Raw genomic sequence first — 10,334 nt, 5'->3', positions numbered from 1 at the left:
TCTGTAAAGGAGATAAACAGAGAAGGAGCACCCCATATTCTGTGTATAAATTTTGCTCATATCTCTGCTGGTCCCAGAATTATGCATGTGCACAGCAGATAGCAGAAAAAAGTCTCAATAAAGATGAAATAATGAACTTGGATTTGAGCTCCCATCCACAAGACGAAGGTTGCCATTTGAGTCTAACCGAGTTAATTGCTTGATAAAACAAAATGACTCTTTAGAGTTATAAAACAGAACCCAGCACCTCCTCAGATAAACAATTCTAAATAATCCCTCAGTCAAATGAGAAATCACATAGGAAATTTTAAAATATTTTGAGCTGAATAATAATGAAACTATAATATTAATATTTGTGAATTGCAGAAGATGGCAAAATCAGGATCCTGAACTCATCTCCTCCCATGGACACATCAAATCTACAGCTACACATGGAACAATTCCCTCTGAAAGAAATTGGAACACAAGCCGAGGGACTCCTATACACAGAATGAATGAGAAAATATATACATTAAAATGGGTAGGAAAGGCTGAGACACACTCTCATCCACCCCTGAGGCAGCCACACACAATTGGGAGGGAACTCACAATTTCCAGTTTCTCCCTAAGGAATGTAGGGTTTGGACCCAACATCCAGTACCCCAACTTTTAATATTTCCCCCTGAGTGACAGGCCCCAAAACGTGATTCTGAAAGCCAGTAATGCTTAGATCCATGAGACCCATAACACTATAGTGAACAAAGAAACAGTTCTTAATGGAGATATTAAGGACTTGCTGTAACTATCACCCAGGGCTCAGTGCTGGGGGAATAGACAGAGATGCCCAGCTTATAGTCTTTACCTGAAAGAGGCCTATTTGCATAGTTTGAAAACTGTTGCCCGAGGGTCAGTCTTCTACTTTAGCACACAAGTAGGAGCTGATGGCAATCCTCCCTCTGGCCCACTCCAGGTCCCTGGTGTTGCTCTGGAAGGAAACTTCACACATGTCTGGTGATTGCCTAGCCAGCAAGGCTTGCATTCATGATCCCCATAGGACTATAGCAAACAAAGAAATAGTTCTTAATCAGTTATTCTCCCATGGCTCAGCACAGAGAGGGTAGAGATAAATACCCACCTCCCAGTCTTTCCCTGAAAGAGTTCTAGTTTCGTACCTTAAAAGCTGTTGCCTGAAGGTCTGGCTTTCAATCAACCTATATCTAGGTACTGGCTGAGATGTTCCACTTTGGGATACTAACAGGTCTTGACACACCTTCAACTACCAGGAGCCACTAATAGCAAAGACAATTATAAAGGTTTAAGAAAAAATCAATAGCTTATACTGGGCTAAACAATAAGTTTTATCTTCTACACAAGACCAGACTATCAAGACTGAAGGAGATGACTGTTTTATCTAATGTGAAGAAACCGGCACAGAGAGTTAAGGAAAATTAAGAAAGTGGTATATGTTCTAAATAAAAGAACAAGATAAAATTCCACAGACATAATGAAACAAAGATAAATTATTTACCTGATAAAGACCTCTAAATAATGGTCATAAAAAATACTGAGTTCAGGAGAAATATGCATGAACAAAGTGAGAATTTCAACAAAAATACAGAAAATATAAGAAAGCATCAAACAGAAGTCACAGAGGTAATGAATACAATAACTAAACTGAGAATTTCAATAAAGAGACTCAAAAACAGACTAGAAGTGGAAGAAAGGATCAGCAAAGTCAAAGTCTTTGGGTACTAGGACTCACACAATCAGAGAAGCAAAAAGAAAAAAAAAGGAATGAAAATGGGGAAGATAGCTTAAGGGACTAGAGGACATCACCAAATAGACCAAACTTTGTATTATAGGGGTCCTGGAAGAAGAAGAGAGAGGAAGGAACAGAAAGCTTATTGAAAATAATAATGGATGAAAAGTTCCCTAACCTGGGGAAAGAAACAGGCATTCAGGAAGCCCAGCGAGTTCCAAATAAGAGTAATCTAAATAGACCTACATTAAGAAACATTATAATTAAATTGCCAAATGTCAAAGACAAGGAAAGAATCTTAAAAGCAGCAAGAAATCACACTCATTACATACAAATGGACCTCCATACAACCACCAGCAAAGTTTTTAGCAGAAATTTTGCAGGCCAGAAGAGAATAGCACAATCTATTCAAAGTGCTGAAAGGAAAACAAAACAAAACAAAACAAAACAAAGCACCCTGCTAACCTAAATATTCTTCCTGGAAAATTTATCTTTCAGAACTGAAGGACAGGGGCACCTGGGTGGGTCAGTGGGTTAGGCCTCTGCCTTCAGCTCAGGTCATGATCTCAGGGTCCTGGGATTGAGCCCCACATCGGGCTCTCTACTCAGTGGGGAGCCTGCTTCCCCCTCTCTCTCTGCCTGCCTCTCTGCCTACTTGTGATCTCTGTCTGTGTCAAATAAATAAATAAAATCTTTAAAAAAAATGAATCGAAGGACAGATAGAGAATTCCAAACAAACAAAACTGTAGGGTTTAATATCACTAGACCAACTCTATAGGAAATGTTAACGAGACTTCAAGCTGAAGTAAAATGGTGCTCATTAGTAACAGGAAAACATAGAAAATATGAATCTCACTGGTAAAGGTAAATATATAGTTGAATTCTGCATATGCTAGTTTTGTAATGGTGGTAGGTAAATCACTTTTAAATTTAGTATGAAGATTAAAAGATAAAAGTATTAAAAATAACTGCAACTATAATAATTTGTTACTGGAGACACAAGCTAAAAGGATGTAAATTGTAAAATCCAAAACATAAAATGAGGTCAAGAGTAAACATGCAGAGCTTTGTGTTTGAAGTCAAGATATCAACTTAAAATGAACTATAATAAATGTAAGAGGTTTTACATAGGCCATATGATAAGTAAAAGCAAAAACCTATAGTAGATATATAAAAGATAAAGAGAAAGGAATCTAAGCATACCACCACAGAAAATTCATGGATGGCAAGTAAAACACGGTTCAGAGGAAAATATATAGCTATAAACACATATATTGGAAAAAAAGAAATTTATAAAATCAGTGACCCAAGATTCCAATATAAGAAGATAGAAAAATGACAAAGTAAATGAAGTTGAACAAAGGAAGTAATAAAAATAGGAGCAAACGGTATTTGGTTTTCTCTGGCTAATCTCACTTAGCATTATCCTCTCTAGCTCCATCATGGAATTTAAGAAACAAAACAAATGAGCAACGCAAAAAAAATAAAATAAAATTTAAAACAAAGAAGAGAGAGAAACAAACCAAAAAACAAACTCTTAACAATAGAGAGCAAACCCTATGGTTAGAAGAGGACAAATGAGTAGGGGGGAATAGGTGAAAAAGGAGATGGGGATTAAGGAGTGCACTTCTTATGATGAGTGCTAGGCAATGCATGGAATTGTTGACTATATTATACACCTGAAACCAATATAACTCTGTGTGTTAACTATACTGGAATTGAAATAAAAACTTAATAAATAGGGGCACATGGGTGGCTCAGTTGGTTAAGTAAATGAATCCTGATTTCAGCTCATGTCATGATCTCAGGGTTGTGAGATCAAGCCCTGTGGGCTCTGATCTCAGCAGGGAGTCTGCTTGAGATCTTCTCTCTCCCTCTCCCTGTGCCCCTTCTCCCTCTCCAAAGTAAATAAATAAATATTAAAAAACTTAATAAATAAAAAATAGAAACAGATATTAAGGGTATAGAAATTTTTAAAAACTAATAAAGAATAGCAAATTCAAGAATGGTTTTCTTTGAAAAGAGCAAGATCATTGTTTAAGCTATTGCTAGAGTGCTCAAAAACCAAAAGAATAAAATTACCAATATCAGGAATGTTAGAAGGTATATCACTAAATACCCTACAAGTATTAAAAAGGTAATAAAAATATTATTACTAATTTTATGTGAACAAATTTGACAACTTAGATAAATGGATAGATTCCTTAAAATATATAATGTTTCAAAATTAACAGATTAAATATCTTAATAGCCCTAGATCTACTAATAAAATCAAATTCATTTTCAAAAATCTTTCCTCAAAGAAAACTCCAGGTCAAGATGACTTCAGTATTGAATTCTATGAAACATTTAAAGAAAAAGTAATGTCAATCCTATATAAACTCAGAAAATGGAGGAAGCCAGATACATTGATATGAAAACCTGATAAATATATAACAAAAATCCTACAACTCAGTAATATATATTTTTAAAAACCCATTAAAAAACAGAGATAAAACATTCAAACTTACACTCACCTAAAGAAGTTACATGAAAAGTCAGTAATCACATAATTTATCTTTAGAGATATACAGATTAAAGCTACTATTACCAACCCTCAAATCTGTCTACAGTTAAAATAATGGGCATTACCAGTGTTGATGAGAATGTAAAATGGTACAACAACAATAGAAATGAGTCTGGTAGTTTCTTCTACATTCATCTACACTATAACCTATTAATTCCACCCCTCAGTCTTTCTCAAAAGAAATGAAAGTACATGTCCTACAAAAATAGTTGTACAAGGATTTTTCATAACAAATTTATTCATAATAGTCAAAACTGGAAACTACACAGGTGCTCATCAATAGGAGAATGGTAAAACAAAGGGTGGTTTGTTTATACTGTAGAATACTGTAGTGATGAAAATAAGACATAAAGTTCTTAGTGAAGTAAGCCTTCTACAAGGCTATGTACTATGTGATTCTAGTTATAGAAAATTCTAAAGCAAGCAAAATTAATTATGTTTGAAAAAAAGTAAAAATGGTAGTGTTGGAAGTCAGGAGCAGACACTTATATGGTGGAAGGGGTATAAGAAAGTTTCTGGTATTGCTAATGTTCCATATTTGGGGCAGATTTAGATTACAAAGGTGTATGAATTTGCCACATAAATATACACAAGATATGTGTTTTTCATTTGAGTAAATTTTAAATATAAACCATGTTAATAAGTTTTGAACCCTAGCTGATATACATTCTGAAATATTTATGGTGATATATACTAATGTCCACAAATTATTTGAAAATATTCCAAAAGTCAAATGGATTAATAGACGACAGATTTTGAAAAGATAGATAGATATGTGATAAACTACATGTAATAAAATATTACTGGTGGAATCGAGGTGGTGGATACATGAGCATTCACTCTAAAATTTACTAAACTGAACTGTATGTTTGAAAATTATAATGCATTTCCAATTATTTTTAACATAATAAATATGATGTTAAAATAATTTCAAAATAATAATGAGAATGTTCAAAAGTAAAAGAGAATATTATGTTTATTACAAAATTAGAAAGTTTCATCCATGTTGCAAATGGTGAGATTTCCTTTTTAAAATAATATTCCATTGTATCTATATACCACAAGTTCTTTTTTTTTTAAGATTTGATTTATTTATTTGACAGAGAGTGAGAAAGAAAGCACAAATAGGGTGAGCAGCAGGCAGAGGGAGAGGGAGAAGCAGGCTCCTCCCTGAGCAGAGAGCCCAACATGGGGCTTGATCCCAGGACCCTGAGATCATGACCTGAGCCGAAGACAGGCGCTTAACTAACCGAGCCACCCAGGGGCCCCATATACCACAATTCCTGTATGTATTTATTTATCAGGTTGTTTCCATGTCTTGGTTATTGTGAATAATGCTGCAATGAACATAAAAGCGATACGTCTCTTAAATAGTGATTTAATTCCCTTCAGAGAAAGACCCAGAAGAAAGATTATTAGAACATTTGAAAGTTTTATTTTCAGTTTTTTGAGGAATGGCCATCCTTCTGGTTGTGACGTGATATCTCATTGTGATTTTGATTTGCATCTTCCTACTGATTTGTGATGTTCAGCAACTTTTTATATACCTGTTCCTAGAAGACACAATGCTTAGTGAAGTAAGTCACACACACACACACACACACACACACACACACACACCCCCACCCCTGCGTTATCTTACTTACATGTGAAATCTAAAAAAAAAAATAAAAAATAAAAAACAGGGGCACCTGGGTGGTTCCGTGGGTTGAGCCTCTGCCTTCAGCTCAGGTCATGGTATCAGGGTCCTGGGATAGAGCCCTGTATCAGGCTCTCTGCTCAGCGGGGAGCCCGCTTCCCCCTTTCTCTCTGCCTACTTGTGATCTCTCTGTCAAATAAATAAAATCTTTTAAAAAATCAAATACACTGAAGCAGAAAATAGACTGGTGGTAATAAAGGGAAGTGGAGGAGATGGGGAGATGTTGGTCAAAGGGTACAAAATTGCAGTTATGCAAGATAAATAACTCTAGAGATCAAATGTACAGCATGATGACTATAGTTAATAATACTGATTACTAGAAATTTATTAAGAGAGATTTCAGCTGTTCTCATCAAAAACAAAAAAAGTGAGGAAATGATATATTAATTAGCTTGACTGTAGTAATCATTTCACTTATATATATATCAATTCATTGTGTTGTGTGCCTTAAATATATATGATTTTTATTTTTAAAATTTTTAAAAGAAAGTATGGTTGAATTTAAAAAAATGAAAATTTAGTGAGTTCTGTAACACACTACCATTTTGTGTATTAAATATACACACACAAAAGTGCTAATGTTTTAGAACACTGAAAACATATCAGAGGAATATATTGAACATACTAAAATGGAAGCCTATGAGGAAGATGGGAATTGAGATCAGGAAATAAATAAGAGTTGCCTTGTATAGATTTGATGAAGAGAGTGTGCCATGGATACTTTACCTGTACTTAAAGCTCCAGGAAAAATAAAAGAGAGAGAGAAATAAAGAAAACCTAATGTGGAAGTAATTTCCTGTTCTTTAACAATAGCTATAGACATTCTTTTTTCCTAATGCAAAGCTTGAAAAGTGTTTTAGAGTCAACGTTGACAAATGCATAGTCAAATATTAGCCATGTTTTGGTTTATATTTTTAATATTACTTTTATTTATTTTTTAATTTAATTTTATTGTATTTCAGTGTTCCAAAATTCATTGTTTATGCACCACACCCAGTGCTCCATGCAATACGTGCCCTTCTTAATACCCACCACCAGGCTCACCCAACCCCTCACCCCTCTCCCCTCCAAAAACCTCAGTTTGTTTCTCAGAGTCCAGTCTCTCACGGTTTGTCTCCCCCTCCAATTTCCCACAACTCACTTCTCCTAATATTACTTTTTAAATCATATAACAATTTGGGGTGGCTGGCTGGCTCAGTAAGTTAAACATCTGCCTTCAGGTCAGGTCATGATCTCAGGGTCCTAGGATTGAGACCCATGGTGGGCTCCTTGCTCAGCAGGGAATCTGCTTCTTCCTCTCACTCTTCTTCTGTGCTTTTCCCCTCTCTCTATTTCTCTCTCACTCTCAAATAAATAAATAAATAAGCACATGTGATAAGATGAGCCCTGGGTGTTATACTGAACCAATGAAATATTGAACAGTATATAAAAAAACAATGATGTACTATACCTTGGTTAATTGAATTTAAATTTAATAAATAAATAAAATCTTTTAAAAATCATATTTTGATTTAATTTCCTTCATGATTTTAAAATATTATGCAATAAGACCCTAACCTTAATTACAATGTCTGGGATATAGGAATAATTTATGTTACTAATCTGCCAAAAGAAAAAAAAAGGAGAATTAGAGAAGCATCTTAGACATGGATTGAAATGGAAACACTTTTTTCTCCCTCTGGTTTCAAGTCAAGTATGAAAATTAGGGCCAGTTTATTTTGTTTAGCAATATCAAGTAAAATTTTATATGAAGAAGAGACGCTTGGTTCCTGCTCTTTTATCATACATTCCTTTTTGTGTAGAGTAGTAACTAAGTGATTTAATGTCTGATGAATACAATACAAACAGTAGATTCCACTTCTGCTTATAAAAACCTGGAAATGAAATGTTAGTTTGTCTAACCTTCAGTCTATTTTGAGAATGATATATAAATAGGTATCTTCAAGGATCTGAGTAGTCACTGGCAGAAGACAATCATCCCCTATTGATGACATATATGTATACATCTCTGTAGCTTAATCTACAAATAATTTAATTCATAATGTATTTTGTTAGAATTTATGTCATTTTCCTTCTCAGGATATTGTCTTACAATAGAGATAGGCCAATAAACACCTCTTAATTGTACTATGGTCTGTGGAAATTTCAAAGGAACCAGAGGTCATAACCCAATCCTTATGGAGATGCTTAATCTAATGGGGAGATTAGACAAACACAAATAAACACAGGTAATGGAAATACAACCTGCCACAGTTATCCAAACATGTCCAGGAGAAACACCTCATAATTATATTTAGAGACAAGATCCCGACTATGTAATAGCTCTGCCCTTTGAATCCTGGAACTGAGGACAGGGCCTTACATTAAGAATTAGAAAACCTGGATTTTGTTTCCAACTTCAGTCAAGTGGCTTTAAGCAAATTAGCATCTGAGCTGCACTTTCCTCAAAAATAGTTTGGACATTAGTCCCTTCTCTGATGACCTCAAAAATTTTCATGAGGATTAAGTGATAAAATATGTGTGGAAGTGCACTGTAAAGTGGAAAGCTGTACACATATCTGAGGAAATATTTTCTTTGAGGTTCTCATTTCCTTATACAGGTCACTTCCCTTAGAGTCCACACATCTCACTTTGCCAACTTAAGTAGACTCACCACATTCCATCTTCTCAGTGAAACCTACATATGGTCTTTAAACCCTCTGAACTCTTATTAGTTGTTTCATTAGTTGTTTCCTTTCCTCAAACTGCCTGGCATTACTAGTTAGCTTTTTGTATGCATTGCCTTTTCTGCTTTGTCAGACTATAAGCAGCTTGAGATCATGGATTTGTCTCACACATCTTAGTTTTCCCGCAGGGCGTTGCGTGGTTATTCCACGTGGAGTGATGCAATATATACTGATTGATTATAGGATGCATTGTTCACTCATTTGACAAATATACTGAGTACCTAGACTGTACCAAGTATTATGCTGTGTTAGGAACTGGGGATATACCCTTACCTTCATGAAACTTACATCTAAATAGGGAAGTCAGTGTATATATGAAGGTACTAAATGGAAGCGAATGTGTGTATATGTGTACACACACACACACACACATTTAGTATTTATGTATAATACATATTATATATATTCATATATAAATTATATTTAATAAATATATAATATATATGATCATAATAGAAATCATAATTTACAATTATATATTATATATAACAAATTTAATTATAGATCATATGCTTATAATTATAAATTATATTTATGATATATAATATATTCATTTATTTATATTATATATAATATATAAATATATAAAATAGATTTATTTTATAAAATAAATCAAACTATTTTATAAAATAAATTTATTTATTTTATAAAAATTATATGAAAATAAAATATATTTATATAATTATAAATAATATGCTATAAATTATATAATATAAATTATGATTTATGATAAATTATTAATTATAATTTATATAATATAGAATATATGATTATAAATATAAAATGTATATGATGTTTATATGAATATATTTATTTATATATTTTTATGTATTTATGCATAAATATATATTACATATGATACATATGATTCATATATGTTTTTTATATTATATATATATAATACACACACATATAAAAATGCTGCTGACTGGTATATACTGATGCTACTGACTCATATATAAATTATATATATAATATATACAATCAGTATATGTCAGTCAGTAGCATTTATATATATATAATTATATATATATATAATATATATATAATTATATATATAATTATATATAACATATATAAAATATATATATAAATTATATATAACATATATAAAATATATATGTTATATATAATATATTTTAATATATTTAATGTTTATATAATTTTTGGTGTATATATTTTTGGTATTTATATAATTTGCTATATATAATTTTAGTATGTATATAATATTATATTAGGCTTTCCCTATTTATTGTGAATCAAGTCCACACAGAGTGATTGTTTTTGTGAATGTACAACTTTATCTTTGTAGGATCTATATATTCACTAATTTTTACAACAAGTATTTATGGAGCGACTACTATGTGTGCTAGTCGTTGGTGTCTATAAACAGACACCATTCTTTCCTTCATGGAGATTTTGTGAGGTTGACTTTCCCTTCTAGTTCTGAACATGAAAAATGAGTATATTGCCATTGACTGCAATGGTGTCTCACCACCTGCGGTACCCTAAAAGTGCTAGCTGAAGGGAGTGTAAATTGGTTCAATAATTTTAGAGAAAAAAAATACTGACAGTACTTATACAAACATATTATACATACTGTAT

This window comes from Lontra canadensis, unplaced genomic scaffold (assembly GCF_010015895.1).
Source record: "Lontra canadensis isolate GAN:19392208 unplaced genomic scaffold, GSC_riverotter_1.0 scaffold81, whole genome shotgun sequence".
Taxonomy (NCBI): Eukaryota; Metazoa; Chordata; class Mammalia; order Carnivora; family Mustelidae; genus Lontra; species Lontra canadensis.
Note: the sequence above shows the minus strand (reverse complement) of the source record.